Source organism: Cherax quadricarinatus, chromosome 25, assembly GCF_038502225.1.
Source record: "Cherax quadricarinatus isolate ZL_2023a chromosome 25, ASM3850222v1, whole genome shotgun sequence".
Taxonomy (NCBI): Eukaryota; Metazoa; Arthropoda; class Malacostraca; order Decapoda; family Parastacidae; genus Cherax; species Cherax quadricarinatus.
The window spans coordinates 34,665,956-34,687,542 of NC_091316.1; the positions used below are offsets into that span (position 1 = coordinate 34,665,956).

At 42.3% G+C, this 21,587-nt stretch overlaps 1 pseudogene; it reads left to right on the forward strand.

The window, feature by feature from the left end:
* The first annotated feature begins 11,038 nt into the window (after positions 1-11,038).
* Positions 11,039-20,864, forward strand: LOC128689957 (cytochrome c oxidase subunit 3-like; annotated as a pseudogene).
* Positions 20,865-21,587: the final 723 nt, after the last annotated feature.

The following is a 21,587-nucleotide window of genomic DNA, read 5'->3' on the forward strand; positions in this document are numbered from 1 at the left end:
CATACACGTGAACTTTTTTCCTCAGTCAGAGTCCGGCCTCGGCCGGTTTATAAGTTAATAAGTTTTAATCGGCAGTTGGAGGCACACTGTGGAAAAATCTTATGACCTAACATCCGCCAGATCTAAAGGAACAGTCTGGTGATCCTAACTTTTGACTCTAGGCAGGCTCGTGATCTCTTGTATTGTAATGACCCGGTGAAGAATGTGCTCGCTACTAGTTATTTGAACCGTTATCGTGGCATTGTTATCCATTGGTTGCTTACGCATGAAAGTCAGGAGGATACGCTTCTCAATCCTGGAGCAGGTGCGATTTGGAAGATTAAGAAGAAATAAGAACACTAATTCGCTAGTCCTCGCATTCGACTAAATGAGGGTTCAGGATGGTAAGCTGATTGTCACATTTCCTGTACAGTGCTTCAAGTGTCAGAAGTTTGGTAACCAGAAGTCTAAGTATAAAGTGACTTACAACACGCGTTTTGCTTCTGGGGCTAAATTTGACATTGTTTTCTCTTGTACTAGAGTTTTTCGGTGTCGGAAGTGTTGTGGTTCTCGTACCTAAGGTACGGCACGTGCCCTGCGCGCCACTTGAAGGTGGATCCACTGAGCCGTTTCTATTGAAGTCAAACAAGCTATCCTCGGATAGTGAAAAGGAAAAAAATTCTTCAGATGTATGATCTGTCTTTGATTATCATGGGTGAGAAACACTAAGATGGTTAGATTGTTAAATCACTTATATAAATTATTAGATAAAAATACGGTGCTGGGAGCTAAATAACCACATATTTCACAGTACCACTGCTCATTGCCAACTGGCAGTAAGAACATTCTACACAAAATAGGGAGGTAGTCTAGAATTTTGTGCAGAACCTGTGAAATTTAATGTTCTTATTAAAAATGCCATTTCCTTATATCAGAACATCGTGTAAGACCATGAAATGTTTTCTCACGAAACAGGGGATGGGCAGTTAAGAAATCAATATATTCAGTTAAAGAGATAAACAAAAAAAGGAATAAGAAAAGCAAAAAGGAATTATGAGGCTAAGGTCGCAAGGGATTCAAAGACTAACCCAAAAGGGTTCTTTCAGATACAGAAGTAAGATTAGGGACAAGATAGACCCACTTAAGAGTAACTCAGGTCAGATCACTGACAGTGATAAGGATATGTGTGAAATTTTCAATACTTACTTCCTCTCAGTTTTCACCCAGGAAAATACTAGCGAAATTCCAGAAATAATAGATTATGTAGAACAGGACGATAATAAACTATTCACGATTGCGGTAACTAGTGATATGGCCCTCAGACAGAGAAATTAAAACCTAACAAATCCCCAGGCCCTGATGAACTGTTTCCAAGGTGTTAAAGGGATGTAAAGAGGGACTTAGCATACCTTTGACTAATATTTTCAACATATCACTACAAACTGGCGGCTGGCATAGTACCTGATAAGTGGAAAATGGCAAATGTAATGACTATTTACAAGGCAGGTGACAGGTCCTTAGCTTCGAACTATAGACCAATAAGCCTTACCTCCATAGTGGGAAAATTTATGGAATCAATAACTGCCGATTCAATTCGTAGCCATCTTGATAGGCATAAATTGATTAATGAATCTCAACACTGTTTTTACAAAGGGGCGTTCCTGTCTTACGAATTTACTAACATTTTTCACTAAGGTGTTTGAGGAGGTAGATCATGGTAATGAATATGATATTGTGTATATAGACTTCAATAAGGTTCTCGATAGAGTTCTATATCAGAAGCTACTGAGGAAACTTAAGGCACACGGAATAGAAGGAGAAAGTTTTTCCTGGGTAGAGGCATGGTTGACAATTAGGCAGCAGAGAGTTTGCACTAATGGGGAGAAATCAGAATGGGGGCACGTCACCAGCCGTGTTCTGCAGGGGTCAGTGTTGGGCCAGTTGTTGTTCACAATTTACATAAACGACATAGATGAGGGAATAAATAGCGACATAAGCAAATTTGCTGATGACACCAAAATAGGCCGTCCAATTCATTCTAATGAGGACATTAGATCACTCCAGTATGATTTGAGTAGACTGATGTAGTGGTCAGAGAAGTAGCAGATGCAGTTTAATATAGACAAATGCAAAGTTCTAAATGTTGAACAGGAAAATAACCATGCCACATATAAACTAAATAATGTAGATCTTAATACTACTTATTGCGAAAAGGATTTAGGAGTTCTGGTTAGCAGCAATCTTAAACCAAGACAACAGTGCATTAGTGTTCGCAATAAAGCTAACAGAATCCTTGGCTTTATATCTAGAAGTATAAATAATAGAAGTCCTCGGGTTGTTCTTCAACACTATATATCCTTGGTAAGGCCTCATTTAGATTATGCTGCACAGTTCTGGTCACCGTATTACAGAATGGATATAAATGCACTGGAAAACGTAGTATAAACATTGGTAATAAATACCAACAAGTCGGTTTAGAAAGACACGTAAGCAAACACTATGACATATTTATTAGAAAACGTTTCGGTCCAGGACCCTGATCACTTCTAACATACAGAGGTAGAAAGACATTATATATATATAGGCGGAGAGTGAGGTGTGAGTGACGCACGGTGACCTGAAGAATGTCATGTTGGGATGAGGACGGGTAGACGATGAAATCATGTGACTCCTGTGTTGTTGAGTTGGTGGTGCTTAAGTATCATGTATGCCAATGTTTTTGAAATTTTGTAGTTTCCAGTGTTGCGTTCTATAGTGTCGGTGACGGCGATTAGTGAGGCTTCTAGGCACCGTCGGCGTCTGAGGTCTGGTTCAGTGAGAACAAGTGCCTCATTCCAATTCATCAAATGCCCCGTGGAGTCTCTGTAAAGTACGCCTGTGTCCTCCACAGAGACTCCACGGGGCATTTCATGAACTGGAATGAGGCACAACTCGTTCTCACCGAACCAGACCTCAGACGCCGACGGTGCCTAGAAGCCTCACTAATCGCCGTCACCGACACTATAGAACGCAACACTGGAAACTACAAAATTTAAAAAAACATTGGCATACATGATACTTAAGCACCACCAACCCACCAACTGACTGGGAAGCAGAGCTCAAAAAAAGGGAGGAAGACTGGGGAAGGAGGCTAGATGAGCTTGCAAGGAAGATGGAGGAGAGGTTAGCAGCAGAGTGCAGAATGTGAGAGCAACATACCACAGTAGATGAAGCCAAGATACAGAGTTTAGAAGAGGAGCTGAGAAATATGAAACAGCCTAGAGATAAAGATAATACAGAAGTAGCATCAGCAATGTTTACATCAGACACAGACAAAGGGTCTGAAGGGAGCATGGAAGCTAAACTGTATGCAGAGGTCCTGACAAACCTACATGTGGCCAAAACAAAAACAGGGAGCACACTAGGACAGCATGAGAGGTTGGAAGACATTGAATGAACTAGGACATGTGCAGGGACCTTACCAGACACTTGTGGGGGCCAGGAACAGGTGAGCAGGAAGGACAAACCAATGAGCATAGGGGCCACAGCGAGGGCAGGGGTTGAAAGAAGGAACACTCCTCGGGAAGGAACTAAAACACCTCAGAGGATGCAATGGGAGTCACAGTGGGAGGTGGAAAGAGAGAGATCAGTTTTTGTCTATGGGCTAGATGAAGCTGAAGGGGAAACTTATGATGAAAGAAAACAGGAGGAGAAAAAAGCGATTGAAGGTATCATGAAGGTGATAGGCGAGGGAGACATGACCCAGGTGGCAAATTTTCGGAGAATCGGATGATTCACAGAGAGAAGGAAACGGCCTCTCAAAGTAATTTTCAAGGCAGAATCAACTCGAACCATGATCCTGCAGGAGAAAGCACGGCTGAGAGGCAAACAGGAGTTCATGAGTGTGTACCTCGATCGAGACAGAACACAGGAGGAAAGGATGATACTGAAAGACATGTGGAACAGCTTAGAGAACTTTCTTCTAGGCTCACTGATGCTCAGCTCACGGTCAGTCTAGCGAAAAGTGTTTTTGGACAAGCCCAGGTAACTTTTCTAGGACATGTAATTGGCCAGGAAAAAGTGGCCCCATTGAATGCCAAGGTGGAGGCTATAGACAATTTCCCTGTATCAAAAAACAGCAAAGAGATTATGCGTTTCGTGGTCATGGTAACATTTTATAGAAAGTTCTGTCCCAAGTGAAAATTTGTGTGGGACATGAAGTGTCAACGGGCTTTTGAATATGTAAAAATTCTGCTTACTAGTGCTCCTGTGTTGACTAGTCCCAATTTTGAACTGCCATTTTGTCTACAGGTAGACGCTAGTGATACTGGTGTTGGTGCTGTATTATTACAAGACGTAGCAGGACAATTATTACCAGTCAGCTACTTCTCTGCGAGACTCAAAAAACATCAGAGAAATTATGCCACCATCGAAGAGGAGGCTCTTGCTTTAGTGTTGGTTGTGCAACATTTTTCTGTTTGTTTTAGGATCAGTTCATCCTGTAACTTTGTATAGTGTTCACAATCCTTTACGTTTCCTTCACCTAATGAGGAATCACAATCAGAGACTTACTAGATGGGCTTTGTTCCTCCAACCTCGCAATTTGGAGATTCGTTATGTGAAGGGGAAGGAAAATGTGGTTGCTGATGCGTTGTCTCGTGTGCACTGTACATAATGTAGTGTAGACATTTATCTACTCTCGTTTTGCAGTGGTTGCAGTAGGTAAGTAGATGGCTTTCTGACCACCTGGTGGACTGAAGCCGGTGAGCTGGTGGAGGGAGGTATCATATTTCCCAAGAGTGTGTGTGCGTGTTTTTAGTGGTAGTCACATCAGTACATGCCTAGGTTTGGTATGCTAACATAAGGTGTGGGCGGTGATGCCTCACCTGTGTGATGTTGGTGTATGGACTGTTGGACCAAAGGTAGTGGTACGGTGTTGGGGGTGAAGCCTCACCATTTTTGGGTCATAAATAGTGATCTTGTGTGTTTTAAGTGGTGTGTTTTCTCCAGGACCCACCTGTTTTATTTTTTTTTTTTTGATCACCAAGTGTGGTGACCCCAGGGTTCCTTGGAATGACGGCGTAGGTGAAGGCCTGGAAGGCCCGCCTTTTGAGGAGTCATTCGTGAAGACTCTAGTGTGTTTTCAAGGTCACGGTCCCACTGACTCATTTTATATGTGAGTTGTAATTTTCTTTCCCGTGTTCTCCAATTTCTCCCACTGGTGTGTTTTGCATAGCTAGTTTTGCTTATTGTATATTGCTGTGAGACGCAGAGTTGATATTGTCTTTTCTCTGTTTTAATATGTACACTAATTTTTTGCACTATTTCTAGAGACTGGTTATATATTTTTATAAAGTGCATGTTTATTTTGCAAGAAGTGTTGTGTACTACTGAGCACTGATGTTTAGAAACATAAGCTGTCTCAGTTTATCATAAGCATTCTTGTATATATTTCTTGTTTCAACTTTTTATGTAATATGTATAGAGGTACCCCAGTCAGCACTTTACTTTTATGTCATGTATTAAAAATGTATCACCGTAGGTGTTTGGCCAACACAGCGTTGTAATGGAAATAAATGGTATAAAATACCGACACAATGGAAATATAAACACATATGCAGTATCCCACTGAGGCCCATATCCTCGGGAATAGGTAGTGCTCCCCACCAGCTCTCAGGAATTCTCGCAAAACACCTCTCTAAACTCTTGGGCACTATCAGTCCAGCACATCTCAAACACTCGGGTGATCTTCTCAATCGCATTCGCAACATCAACATCAGGAACAAGAAACTTTCCAGCCTTGACGTGACTTCCCTATTCACCAAAGTACCTTCTACACAAGCCATCGATCTCTTGTGCAGGAAAATTGACGATTCACTTGATCTTCCTATTCCAGCCAGCGATTTCATCGACCTTGTTGAACTATGTGTTGGCTTCACGTGTTTCTCTTTCGAAAATCACCTCTTTCAACAGACTTTTGGACTACCCATGGGTTCGCCACTCAGTGCGGTCCTGGCGAACCTATACATGGAACATCTAGAAGCCGAACGTTTCTCCACCATTATTCCTTCGTCCGTCACCTGGCTCCGTTATGTTGACGACATTCTCCTCATAACTTCTAGACGCTTCAACGTTCAAGCTCTCCAAGACAAGGTCACCCAGGTCGAGCCTTCAATCCAGTTCACACTTGAAGAAGTCGACAACACTCTTCCTTTCCTTGATGTTCTTCTCTGCAAAGCTGACCACGAACTTCGTTTTAAAGTCTATCGAAAAACCACCAACCAAAACGATCTTCTCCACTTCTACTCTCACCACGACACCAAAACTAAACGTGGTGTAATTATAGGCTTCTTCCTGCGTGCACTCAGAATCTGCAGCAATGAGTTTCTTGAGGAAGAATGCACTATAATTGAACAAGTATTTTCTAAACTCCACTATCCTCGTCACTTCATCAGAGACTGCAGACGACGGGCATTAAACATCTTCAACACACCCAGAGAAGACACTGCCGAGAAGAGATACATAGTCCTCCCCACCAACTGAAAGTGGACATGTATTATTTCCTGAAAGTGAATGCGTTTTATTCCTGTCAGTCAGGCAGTGGCCAGGACAGCAGATGAGAGGTGTGCTTAGTTCAGTACAAGTCGGGTGTTGACGCGGGTGAAGTCATCATGTTTGGGCAGTAGTTTGAGTAGGTAATTCTGGTAGGTTCTTTAGTGTATACTATAGGTCAGTTAGTTAGTTACCATTTTGTGTTTGTGTTTAAGTGCTCTCATGTTTATTTGTATGCAGAGGCCTGTTTATGCGAGAGTACTGTATGGTGTTTTGCCTGCTGGTAATTAGTCTACCAGACAGAAGTGAAGACGGGGGTGTGTATGTCATGGTGCCTCCCTGATGATTTATTAGTAGCAGTGTGCTAGTGAGCTTATGTGAACTGGAGTCTGGTGATTTTTTGGAGTAGTTATAAGTTATATATAAGTTACTATTAATATAGATATATTTTTATGTAGGTGAGTTTTGTCCTTCCTTCCTAATAATAATTAATATTGTTTAATGTATGAGTACATGCTGGCCCAAGGTTTGCTGTGTAATTCAGTGTAAGCAGCAGTGTGAGCAGCTTTTTGGAACCAGGACCACTTTATTTAACTTACGACATCAAAGTCGTAACATCAGAGTATGACGAGATTAAAAGTGAGGCTGCCAGAGAGAACATGGGCATGACAGGAGGGAAAAATGATGGTGGTGGTAGTCATGTTGAGTTTATTGGCGAGATTTTTACCTGACGAGATTGAACCTGACGACACTGATCCTAGTGAATTGGATGGTGTTGAAGAGCCTCGAACTGTCATACAAGCAGTGATTGAACTTCTGAAACTCGACAAGGACACTGGAGCAACAATTCTGCCTGATGCACTGACAACATAAATAAAGTTGGGTTTGAAGTATTTACAGAACTGTGAGGGGCCTTTCCTACCAACAAATAACCGCTCAATGAACAAAACTTGGTTCAAGAGGAAACTGGGTAATGGTCGTGGTAAGGAAGTGACTGGCTGGCCTATTCCCTTTCGAAAGAGTTTTCATGTTGTATCTGTTGTCTTCTTTATTCCCGGTCAGAACATCAATGCTCATTGGAGGAGGAAAGTGGATTCAACCAGTAGAAAGTACTTGAAAGGATTAGTGTTCATGAAAATGCTAAGAATCATCGGGAGTGCTTCACACAGTGGAAAGAAATGGAAATAAATTTAGCTGAAAACAGAGGAGTTACTGACGTGAAACTTCAGTCACAGACTGAGAAGGAAAAGCAAATTTGGAGTGATATCTTGAAGATAATCTTTCACTTGCGACTCAGAACCTGGCTTTGCGAGGACACAAGGAGTCACTTCAGCTGGACGATGACTCCAATGTGGGAAATATCCTTGGCTTACTGAAACTACTGGTCATCTTTGATCCTGTCATGAAAGAACACCTCACTCGTGTGGAAATTAATTCTGGATCCACGTCTTATCTTTCACCGAGTGTCCAGAACGAATTCATCCACATGACAGCATACACTGTTCGCCAGAGTTTACTAAGAAGCATCCGTAAGCCCTCCGAGATCATTTTGGTGATGAAAGTGAAGTGTTGGTCAGTGAGTCACTCGAAAAAGGACTCGGTCTCTGTTAACAATGGAATATTGAAGTTGTTAGACGTGAGAGACGAAAGAAACGAATGGTTGATGAGAACTCGAGAGATGCTGGGTTAACAGCCAAGGAGGAAATGGAAAGACTCATGAAAGGAACATTCGACCGTCTTTACAGAGAAATGGATGAAAGGTTCGCACGTTTGCAAGACACTGACGCCAAGTTTTTATTACTCGATGACGAGGGACTGTGTTACGGCACCGACAACAAGGACTTAAAGAAGAAGAAGTGCGAAAATTTGGGCAAATTGTATAGCTCTGATGATGATGGACAGCAGCTATATGAAGAAATTTTGGATTACGGAATGATGCTCTTAAATTGAGACCCGAATAGCTTCTCGAATTTATTGTTCAGTATGAAGTTGAGAGCGTCATCCCTAATCTTCGCATTGCTATTCAGATAATGCTAACCATCGCAACTTCCATCGTCAACTGTGAGAGATCATTCAGCAAGTTAAAACTAATACTTTCGTATCTGAGAGCTTCCATGGGTCAAGGCAGACTGTGATCACTGATGAGTGTAGAAAGAAAAGAAACTGAAAAATGAATTTGAGCACATTATAGACCAATTTGTATCTGTAAAAACAAGGAAAGTGCATTTGTAATTTTCATGTTTTGTCATAATTTGTTAATTAAAAGATTAACGAGCTTGACTTGCATTTTTGAGCTGATTTTATGGCAAAGTTATCTAAAAGATGGGTGTCAGATATTAGCGCAATTTCAGTGCTTGCAATAGGCGCTATTTTCCATAGATACGCCCTTATGGGGAGGGGTGTACTTGATGGAGAGTGTAGTACTACGCTTTGTTTACGTTAAGAAAGTGAGATTTGCTGAGGTCAGTAGGAGGGCCTGTATCTTTGTCACTCCTATTCGGCTGTTTCCATCTCGAAATGGCCAAGAGGTATGTACCGGTCGTCTGCCCCTCTAGGACCCTGTCAAGTGCCACACCCAGGGTTGCTTCTGTGTTCTCTGGCACTGGTAAAGACCAGAAGCTCAGCTTGAAGGACCGTAAGCACACCCTGTTGTGTCGGACTTATCTCTAGCCGGGAAAATGTGTCAAGTGCTTCAACCTCCAAGGCGTATAGGTCATCCTCAGGCACCAGAGATGGGAAGAGTGTGAAGAAGAATTCACAGAAATCTTTGAAGTGCCGGTCCTATCTCTCTAGCTGGGAGGGTGCACAGAGTGTCCTGTCTCAGAAGGAAAGTCAGACACTCCCACCTAATGAAAGTCGTCTGGCGATCGCTCAGTGTGGTCTGGCTTCCAGGCCTCTAAAATGGCCCCTTCCTCTGAGAAAAAGGGGCCCTCTTCCCAGAGGATCTGCTCCTCTCAAACCGTTTTGGGGTTTTAGAGGAATGACATATTGCAGGCTGTAGGCGGTATCTACTACTCATAGCTATGCTGCGAAGGTAAAGTGAGTAGATACTGTTGGTAATGTCCTCTCTGTAGACGTTGTCAGTAAGGCGGCTGTTCCCTAGCCCTCCCTTGGCTCAATGCATTCAATCATATTATTGAACTATCAGGGCATTAGGCTCCATGTTGAAGACTTTCATGCCCTCTTTCGGGACTATGGCCTGTCAGTTCTTTGTTTGCAAGAGACAAAACTTAGGACAATATGGTTGTTCTTGGATTCCAGGGTTGTTTTTTTATATCTCTGTACCCACTCCTGGTGATGTTGCCAGGAAGGGGCATCTTGGTCCATGCTGCCGTCCGTCACAGATTCGACTGCGCTCTACCCTGCACGTTGTGGCAGTGCAGCTGAGGCTTCAAGAGGAGGACCCCTCCCGCTTGAGTTTTAAACTGTTCTGCTCTTGTTGCTCTAATTTGAGAGTCACCCTCATGGGTGACTTTTATGACCCTACCCTGTGTGGTGTGGGTTGATCTGTGCCGGACAGGAGAGGGGCTCGTTTGGATTGCCTTCTGATTCCTTTGGATGTTGGCATCCTCAATGATGGGTTTCTTACCTATCATAATGTTCATATATATATAGGTAAAACAATCGCAGACAGGCGATCTTATCAATGCAAGATATGTCGTGCCGAATAGGTAAAACTGGTCAATTAGAAAGAACTCATTTAAAATTAAGTCCTTTCTTAATTTTTTCTTATACACTTATAGATATATTTTTTTTCATTTATGTTAATGTAAATATTAATAATTTTGTACCAAAAGAACCTTAAAAATCTTAACTAACCTTAATTTAACAAGCGCAATTAAATTTAGCCTAATCCAACTAAATATATTTTAGATAAGTTTGGAATAATTTAATAATCACCAAAAACAATTAAATATATTTTTTCGTTAGGTTCAGAATGATATTTGCAAAATTATGCATACACAGATTTTTGCTGCCTTATTCGGCAAGAAGAGCGTTGCTATTTAAGCCAGAATCGCAAATTTTACGTATTTGGTACGACACACACACACACACACACACACACATATACATATATATATATATATATATATATATATATATATATATATATATATATACACTGGCCGTATCCCACCGAGGCGAGGTGGCCCAAAAGAAAAAACGAAAGTTTCTCCTTTTACATTTAGCAATATATACAGGAGAAAGGGTTACTAGACCCTTGCTCCTGGCATTTCAGTCGCCTCTTACGACACACATGGCTTATAGAGGAAGAATTCTATTCCACTTCCTCATGGAGATAAGTGGATATAAACAAGAACAAGAACTAGTAAGAAAAAATAGAAGAAAGCCCAGAAGGGTGTGTATATATATATATATATATATATATATATATATATATATATATATATATATATATATATATATACATATGCTTGAATTAACTTTTCACCCACATAACTGGGGAGAACTAATACATCTAAAACAACGGTTTTAGATGTGCTAGATATTGATGCACCTTGGAGACATGTACGACTTCAGAAACAATGGGTCGCAACAATGTCCTTTCTTCACTGCCATCCGTCTCGGCTCCCCAACTCACTTCGGGACCTTAGATTATGAACATACGGTTCCTGAATATTTATTATGAAAATTTAAGCCAGTAACTTTGGCAAATTATATGTGGACTGTATGAAAATTATTATTAAGTGACGATATGAGTAATCTATTTGTGTATGAATATATTTACAATAATTCGTACTGATAAAGCCACGGGATGGCGAAACGTCTACAGCAGATACCCAGATGCTGCAGATGTCTTAATTTTCATCTTTTCGGTATTGTATACCATTCTTGTACAATAAGTTACATTGTTTCATTTACATCAAGAATATATCAGTAGTACTGAAGGCGGCTGAGTGGCTTCCTTTTCCTGAGTGCTGTATGCGGCTGTACGGTCTCCTTTCCTGAGCGGTTTCCTTCCGTGCCCGCGCGCCCGCCTGACCAGGGCCCGCTCGCCCGACTGGGGCCCGCCCGACCGGGGCCTGCCCGACCAGGGCCTACCCGACCGGCGCCCGCCCCGCGCCCGCCCCACGCCCGCCCGCGCCTGTGCCTTCTGCAGCGCCTTCTGCAGCGTCGTCCGGATCGCCCCCGCTCCCCGAATTTTTTTCTGATTTTTTTCGATTTTTTTTAATTTCATTTTCTTGTGCTCTCCATCTCCTCGGATCAAGTTTTTGAGGTTCCCCCCTCCCACTTTCACCCCCATCCCAAATTTTTTCGATTTTTTTTTTGAATTTCATTTTCTCATAATAATAACAATAATAATAATAATCTTTATTTACTACAAGTACATGTACATGGTATACAGTCCTAGCTGACAACAATGACATACTACTACATAGAAAGCCACTTGTTATGCTGAGCATCTCGGGCAAATTAGGTCAGTGTCCCAGGATGCGACCCACACCAGTCGACTAACACCCAGGTACCCATTTTACTGATGGGGAACATAGACAACAGGTGGAAAGAAACACGCCCAATGTTTCTACTCTGGCTGGGAATCGAACCCAGGCCCTCGCCTTGTGAAGCGAGAGCGTTAACCACCAGGCCATCAGGCCACTTTCACCCCCATCCCAAATTTTTTCGAATTTTTTTTTTGAATTTCATTTTCTTATGATCTCTATCTCCTCGGATCAAGTTTTTTGGATTCCCCCCTATAGGGGTAAGCATTCAAAATGGACTCCCACTTGCATCCCAAATTCCCTGCTCCAATTCCTCGGATCAACACCCCCACACCATTCACTTCTACCCCAAATATTCCTGCCCTACTTCCTTGGATCAAGTTTTTCTCAATATCAATAATACAAAAACTCCATCTCCTCGGATCAAGTTTTTGGATTCCCCCCACCTCTGGGGGTAAGCATTCAAAATGGACTCCCACTTGCATCCCAAATTCCCTGCTCCAATTCCTCGGATCACCACCCTCCCTCACACCACCCTCATCCCAAAATTCCTGCTCTACTTCCTTGGATCAAGTTTTTCTCGATATCAAATAATACAAAGACTCCATCTTCTTGGATCAAGTTTTTTGGATTCCCCCCTCTGGGGGTAAGCATTCAAATGAACTCCCCCTATGGGGCATGGTACTTTCTCTTACTACAGGTCTAAACAAGTGTGACGTCACCCCACCTGTGTTTACTCGGCTGTCAGTGACGTCACGTGATGACCTCACACACACAGGCTGAATCATGTCAACCAAATGGACTCCTCCTATGTCAGTGACGTCACGTGATGACCTCACACACAGGCTGAATCTTGTCGACCAAACATTAAAATGCAGGATAACACTAACCTGGAGTTTACCTGGAGAGAGTTCTGGGGGTCAACGCCCCCGCGGCCCGGTCTTTATTATACAACCAATACATTTCATATACATTTCTGGTAATACAAAAAAAAACAAATTCATTGAAAAAAAGATACAAATCATTGACTAAAATCAACATAGAGTAATTCTTTTTTTCTTGAAGAAATTCTGTGCATTTTGTTCTGGATCTTCTTCGTCGTCACCATCTCAGTATTACACATTTCATATACAACATAGGGAAAACATTACACATTTTCACTCTTAACCCAGGATAACCCAAATAATTCCACATTTTTTTTTCGTTAATACCCACAACAATCCACAATTTCTTTACAAAAGATTCACTCTCCTCAAGTCAAGATATTTTTCTCGTTTTAACTATTTCATCAGAAGAAGTCTGGCGAATCTTATCTGACCGATCTCAGATAACATCTCAGGTCACTCCCCACGAAGTAACCTTCTCTCTCTCCTTACCCCTTCTCCCCACCCCCCCAAACCCTCACTCTCCCACCAGCATATCACAACAAGACACAATTTTCACTCATAACACACAATTTTTTGTCCTTTTAACTATTTCATCAGAAAAAGTCGCCACAACACTTACAACTTATAACCACTTTTCGATAAATTCACTAGTCACAATTTTACATATTACGAAGTTAATACACACACACACACACACACACACACACACACACACACACACACACACACACACACACACACACACACACACGTGAAGCAGTATCGCTGAATAGTGCTCCCAGGATATAGCGTTCTAGTGGCTGTCCTAAGATATTATTAGCGGTCATCGTACGTGAGTGAATCAGTGAACATACCTACAAGAGTGCAATAGCTTTCAAGAGTGCGAATAATGTGATAAGATCAAGAATTTTTACAATTTAGATTTGAATGAATTGTGAATGAGGGAGGGTAGCAGTCAGCTGATCAGGCTACTGGCTGCAGTGTTGACACAAAATATCCAAACAGTTAATTGGGTTAACGGTGTGATATGAAATATTAACAAATACATATGTTAGTTGGTTATAACAGCAGTGTAGTGATAAGGTCATGAAAAAGTGATTAAGTAAATACTGAAAGTAAGAAAAAATTAGTCAATCCCCAGCTGTTGGTGTTGTGAATGTAGCTAACATCATCAGACTTGTTATGACCATAATACTGTACTAAAGAAAAAAGAGGGAATACCAAGTCTTAAAAGAAAAAGAAAATAAAAACTTGAATGCATGATAAAGTTCCTGAAGGAGTTACAAAATTGAAGGAGTTGATAGCCGACCAGCAGGAACCTCCATTGTTGTGCAGACGACATCACTTGCCTATTTGTGGTTAATTTTGGTTAGTGTCTAAAGTCTCAGTGTCTCGCCCTGCTGGTTGTATGCTATACCATCTCTCTCTCCCTATTTCAGTACCAGGAGATAGATAGTGGTTAGTAAATTATCTAAATATCGCCAGGTAAACTCCAGAAGAGTTGTGTAGCCTAGTGAACCCCCCCCCCCGTTTTTCTGAGGGACAAGCTAGTAAACAAGTACGCACATACAAACACACGTGTGCACCCGTAATTATTATAATAAACATTAGTATATATTAATAAGGAATTGAGTGAGAAAAAATAATCCTATAATCTTCAAAAAGTAAAGTAGCCTAGTGTGCGAAGATCTGGGCCGGGAGAGTACCGGTGAACCAAGAACAATAACAAATAGTGTTAACGTGACCCCCCCCCCTCTTTTTCAAAGAACGACAAGCTAGTAAACACACACACACACAAACACAAGTGTACACACAAACACAAGTGTACACAATATTATATAGCATATATTAGTGTATATTAATAAGGAATTGATTGTGAAAAAAATTTTATGATCTTCAAAAGTAGCGTAGCATAGTGTGCGCACGGACACCCATACACCCCCACACCCACACACCCCCACACACCCCCACACACATCCACACACCCCCACACCCCCCCACACACACACATTGCCAGACTCACACATACACTCCCCCCCTCCCCCACCGACATCTCACTCCTTCACCTGATCCCTCCCCTCCCTCTTTCACCCTCCCCCTTCCCACCTCTCCCTCCTTCCCCCTCTCCCTCTCCCACTCACCCACTTGCTTCACTCTCCTTCCCACTCCCCCTTCCCACTAATCTCCCACATAGCCACAGTTCCTCCTCTACCTCCCCCCCCTACACTCTGACATACACAATACTAACCTAACATACAGAATTACATAGGTTTCCCACTCTGAGGCTATCAGGATAAAACAAAAATGGGTTGCCAGAGAGCAACAAGAAAAACCAAGGGACAGGAGGAGGAAACTGCAAAGGAAGATTGGGCAGCAGAGCTCACAAAAAGGGAACATGAATGGGAAAAGAAACTAGAAGAACTTAGCATGAGAATGGAAGAGAGGATAGACATGGAAAGCAGGAAGTGGGAGGTGCAAGTCAAAGCAGTAGAGGCCAGGATACAGAGTTTAGAAGAGGAACTGAAAAATCTGAAACAGCCTAAAGAACTAAAGAACATTTTGGGATTGACAACAGAGACTGCTACCTCAGTCACAAATAAGGGGACTGTAGGGAAAGAAGGAGCAAAACAGCATGTAGAAGCTCAATCAGTGGAGAATGTAGTAAATGAAAGACCTAAGCTATATGTGGAGGCCCTAACAGACCACAGCAGAGCCCAGGGAAAGCCGAGAAGGGAAAATGATAGGCCACTGAGCCCAAGTACATTAGCTAGTGAAACTGAAGAGAGGAAAGCTGCAATGGAGGAAATCAAATTGAATGAGGGGATACACAGGGATATGCAGTGGGAGAATGAAAGGGTGAGGTCAGTCTTTGTGTATGGGCTCCAGGAAGTTGAAGGGGAAACATATGAAGCCAGAAAACAAGGGGAAAAAAAACAATTGAAAGAATCATGAAAGCAATAGGAGAAGACGACATGACCCAGCTGGAAAATTTTCGGAGAATAGGGGGGTATGTAAAAAAAAGAACCCGGCCAGTGAAAGTGACCTTCAAGGCAGAATCGACTCAGAACAGGATCCTGCAGGAGAAAGCACGATTAAGGGACATGCCGGCATACAGGAAGGTGTATCTCGACCGCGACAGAACACAAGCAGAAAGGCAGAAACAGAGAGAGATGGTACAAAGGCGAAAGGAGGAAAGAGAGGGGATGGAGAAGACAGACAGGAGATCCCAGACACAGGAAGATCAAATGCAGCCTCCCTCACAACTTCCTATAGAAGCCTCCCAACCAGGTCAACCCCAGTGCAACCACACTCTAAACCAAAATACCCATGCCACATCCAATGCCCCCACCCACTGCATTACAAACTCCACCCCCACAGCAACCACCCATAGTTCCTTATCAGGTCTGCCACTTCCCCAACCCCAATACACCTCCCAGACCACAATCTTAGAAAGGAAGTTGAAGGTGTGGTATACAAATGCAGATGGAATAACAAATAAATATGAGGAGTGGCACGAAAGAATCAAGGAGACATCCCCAGACATAATAGCACTCACAGAAACAAAACTCACCAGAATAATAACAGATTCAATCTTTCCAACCGGATATCAAATCCTCAGGAAAGACAGAGGGAGGAGAGGGGGAGGAGGAGTTGCACTGCTCATTAAAAACCAGTGGGGGTTTGAGAAAATGGAAGGAATGGATGGCACGGGCGAAAGGGACTACTTAGTAGGAACAATCTAGTCTGAGGGACATAAGGTGATAATTGCAGTAATGTACAACCCACCACAGAACTGCAGGAGGCCAAGAGAAGAATACGATGAGAGCAACAGAGCAATGGTCGACACACTAGCCGAGGTGGCCAGGAGAGCACACATGGGGGGAGCAAAGTTACTAGTTATGGGTGATTTCAATCACAAGGAGATTGACTGGGAAAACCTGGAGCCCCATGGGGGTCCCGAAACATGGAGAGCCAAGATGATGGATGTGGAACTGGAAAACCTCATGCATCAACATGTTAGAGACACTACCAGAGAGAGAGGAGAGGATGAACCAGCAAGACTGGACCTTCTATTCACCTTGAGTAGTTCTGACATCGAGGATATCATGTATGAAAGGCCCCTGGGAGCTAGTGATCATGTGGTTCTGTTCTTCGACTACATAGTTGAGCTCCAAGTGGAGAGAGCAGCAGGAATAGGATGGGAAAAACCAAACTACAAAAGGGGGAACTACTCAGGCTTGAGGAACTTCCTTCAAGACATTCAGTGGGATAGGGAACTGACAGGAAAACCAGTACAAGAAATGATGGACTATGTGGCAACAAAATGCAAGGAGGCAGAGGAGAGGTTTGTTCCCAAGGGAAACAGAAATAATGGGAAGAACAGAACGAGTCCTTGGTTCACCCAAAGGTGTAGGGAGGCAAAAACTAGGTGTACTAGAGAATGGAGAAGGTACAGAAGACAGAGAACTCAGGAAAATAAAGAGATTAGCCGAAGAGCCAGAAACGAATATGCACAGATAAGAAGGGAGGCTCAGCGGCAATACGAAAATGACATAGCATCGAAAGTCAAGACTGACCCGAAGCTGTTGTACAGCCACATCAGGAGGAAAACAACAGTCAAGGACCAGGTAATCAGACTGAGGAAGGGTGATGGGAAATTCACAAGAAACAACCGGGAGGTATGTCAGGAGCTCAACACAAGATTTAATGAAGTATTTACAGTGGAAACCAGTAGGACCCCAGGAAATCAGAGCAGGGGGGTACACCAGCAAGTGCTGGATGAGGTACATATAACCAAGGAGGAGGTGAAGAAGCTGCTATGCGAACTTGACACCTCAAAGGCGGTGGGACCAGACATCTCTCCGTGGGTCCTTAAAGAGGGAGCAGAGACATTGTGTGTACCATTGACAAAGATCTTCAACACATCATTTGAAACTGGGCAACTCCCCGAGGTATGGAAGATGGCAAATGTAGTCCCAATTTTTAAAAAGGGAGACAGACATGAGGCACTAAACTACAGACCTGTATCACTAACGTGTATAGTATGCAAGGTCATGGAGAAGATCATCAGGAGGAGAGTGGTGGAGCACCTGGAAAGAAACAAGTGTATAATTGACAACCAGCATGGTTTCAGGGAGGGAAAATCCTGTGTCACAAACCTATTAGAGTTTTATGACAAGGTGACAGAAGTAAGACAAGAGAGAGAGGGGTGGATCGACTGCATTTTTTTGGACTGCAAGAAGGCCTTCGACACAGTTCCTCACAAGAGGTTACTGCAAAAGCTAGAGGATCAGGCACACATAACAGGAAAGGCACTGCAATGGATAAGAGAATACCTTACAGGGAGGCAACAACGAGTCATGGTACGTGACGAGGTGTCAAAGTGGGCGTCTGTGACAAGCGGGGTTCCACAGGGGTCAGTCCTTGGACCTGTGCTGTTCTTGGTATATGTGAATGACATAACGGAAGGGATAGACTCAGAAGTGTCCTTGTTTGCGGACGATGTGAAGTTAATGAGAAGAATCAAATCGGATGAGGATCAGGCAGGACTACAAAGAGACCTGGACAGGCTACAAGCCTGGTCCAGCAACTGGCTCCTTGAGTTTAACCCAGCCAAATGCAAAGTCATGAAGATTGGGGAAGGGCAAAGAAGACCGCAGACACAGTATAGTTTAGATGGCCAAAGTCTGCAAACCTCACTCAAGGAAAAAGATCTGGGGGTGAGTATAACACCGAGCATATCTCCTGAGGCGCACATCAATCAGATAACTGCTGCAGCATACGGGCGCCTGGCAAACCTACGGATAGCGTTCCGATATCTCAGTAAGGATTCGTTCAAGACTCTGTATACCATTTACGTCAGGCCCATACTGGAGTATGCAGCACCAGTTTGGAATCCACACCTAGTCAAGCACGTCAAGAAATTAGAGAAAGTGCAAAGGTTTGCAACAAGACTAGTTCCAGAGCTACGGGGATTGTCCTACGAAGAAAGGTTGAGGGAAATTGGCCTGACGACACTGGAGGCCAGGAGGGTCAGGGGAGACATGATAACGACATACAAAATACTGCGCGGAATAGACAAGGTGGACAAAGACAGGATGTTCCAGAGATGGGACACAGACACAAGAGGTCACAATTGGAAGTTGAAGACTCAGATGAATCAAAGGGATGTTAGGAAGTATTTCTTCAGTCATAGAGTAGTCAAGCCGTGGAATAGCCTAGAAAGTGAAGTAGTGGAGGCGGGAACCATACATAGTTGTAAGGCGAGGTATGATAAAGCTCATGGAGCAGGGAGAGAGAGGACCTAGTAGCAATCAGTGAAGAGGCGGGGCCAGGAGCTATGACTCGACCCCTGCAACCACAAATAGGTGAGTACAAATAAGTGAGTACATACACACATACATACACACACACACACACACATGCACACACACACACCACACTTTACTTCGAACAACACCAAAAACACCATCAATTACCTTTGAATACTCCAAAAACATCATTCGAACACAGCCAAATCACCACTGAATACTCCCAGAACACCTTCATAAATACTCTTGCACATCATTTGAACACCTTCAAAAACACCTTTGAATAGTCTCAAACACCATTTGAGTACTCCCAAATACACCACTGAATACTACTAAAACACCACTGAATACAGTCAAAACACCACCAAAATCACAGACTAACACCCATTTTCTCACAAATCCCCTCAAATCACTATAACTAAGACGATTACCAATTTCTATGAGTACACTCACCTCCAACTAAGATATAACATGAGCGCAAAAAAAAACATGAACGCAAACCAAACACACACGAACACTTACAACAGATTCACCTCTTTTTCGGTATCTCTAGTTCGACAACAACGTCCACAACCCAAAACACCCACAACCCACATCACCCACAACCCACAACATCCACAACAACAACCCACAACTTATAACCACTTTCCGGTATCTCTAGTTCGACAACAACACCCACAACCCACAACACCCACAACCCACAACACCCACAACCCACAACACCCACAACCCACAACACCCACAACACCCTACAACCCACATCACCCACAACAACAACCCACTTATAACATCTTTTTTTGGTATCTCTAGTTCGACAACAATACCCACAACCCTCATCACCCACAACCTTTATCATCTCACTACAGAACAACCCCCAGATTACTTCGAACACTCTCATAAATCATTTGAATACTCACAAAAAACACCATGCCTTTCACTTAGTTGACATGAGACCCTGACCCTTAACAGGATCAATCAGAGCCATGCTTTTAACATCAGGTCTTAATAAATGATTTCATCAATTTAATCCAGAACTTCTTTTTTTTAGATTTATTCCTATTATTTTAACCATAATTCAATGATGGCGAGATGTAACTCGAGAAGGAACATATCAAGGACTCCATACTCAAATTGTTATAGAAGGTCTACGATGGGGAATAATTCTGTTTATTGTCTCCGAAGTATTATTTTTCTTCTCCTTTTTTTGGGCTTTCTTTCATAGAAGACTTGCACCTACAATTGAAATTGGTATATTTTGACCACCAGAAGGCATCCAACCTTTTAACCCCTTTCAAGTTCCCCTTCTCAATACGACTATTTTACTTTCATCAGGAGTGACAGTAACCAGAGCACATCACGCAATCCTTAACTCTCATCACTCTGAAGCTATACAAAGTTTAGGTCTAACTATTCTTCTAGGAGTTTACTTCACTTCCCTTCAAGCATACGAGTATTTGGAAGCATCCTTCTCTATCGCAGACTCAATTTATGGAACTACTTTCTTTGTAGCAACTGGATTTCATGGACTTCACGTAAATATCGGAACTTCTTTTCTAACAGTCTGTTTTTATCGTCTTTACAAATGCCACTTCTCTAATAACCATCACTTTGGATTTGAGGCTGCAGCTTGATACTGACATTTCGTTGATGTAGTTTGATTATTCCTCTATGAGGAAGATAATTTTTTAGTATAAATGGTACATCTAGCTTCCAACTAGAAAGTCTAATTGTTTAGAAAAATTAATTTTAACTGTCAACTTAATCATCCTTCTGACTCTCTCGATTACAACACTAATTATAATATTATCTTCAATTTTATCAAAAAAAACCATTATTGACCGAGAAAAAATATCCCCATTTGAATGTAGGTTTGACCCTAAGACCTCGGCCCGATTACCTTTTTCTCTTCGGTTCTTCCTCATTGCTGTAGTTTTTCTAATTTTTGATGTAGAAATTACATTAATTCTCCCTCTAGCCCATATTTTCCCTTTTACAGATATTTTCTCTTGAAGATTTACAGGATTATTTTTTCTCCTAATCCTTCTCTTAGGCCTCTATTATGAATGATACAAAGGCGCCTTAGAATGATCCAGCTGGAAATGTAGTCAACAATGACATATGATTTGCATTCATAAAGTGTTTACTAAACCTTTTTCAAATTAGAAAGCGAAAAATTGCGTTTAGTTTCGACCTAAATTTTGGTTCACAAACCTCTAATTTATTTTGACAGAAGCCAAAATCAGAGGCATATCACTGTCAATGATAAAATTGAAATTCTTCTTTCCTGTCAAAGAGAATTATGCCAGCGAAAAAGCTTCTAACTTATTTCCCGAGCGGTTAGATTCTGTTCACTTCTCTCTTTTATAGTGTATAAAACATATTACATTTTCAATGTAAAGCTGAAGATTTTTCCTTCA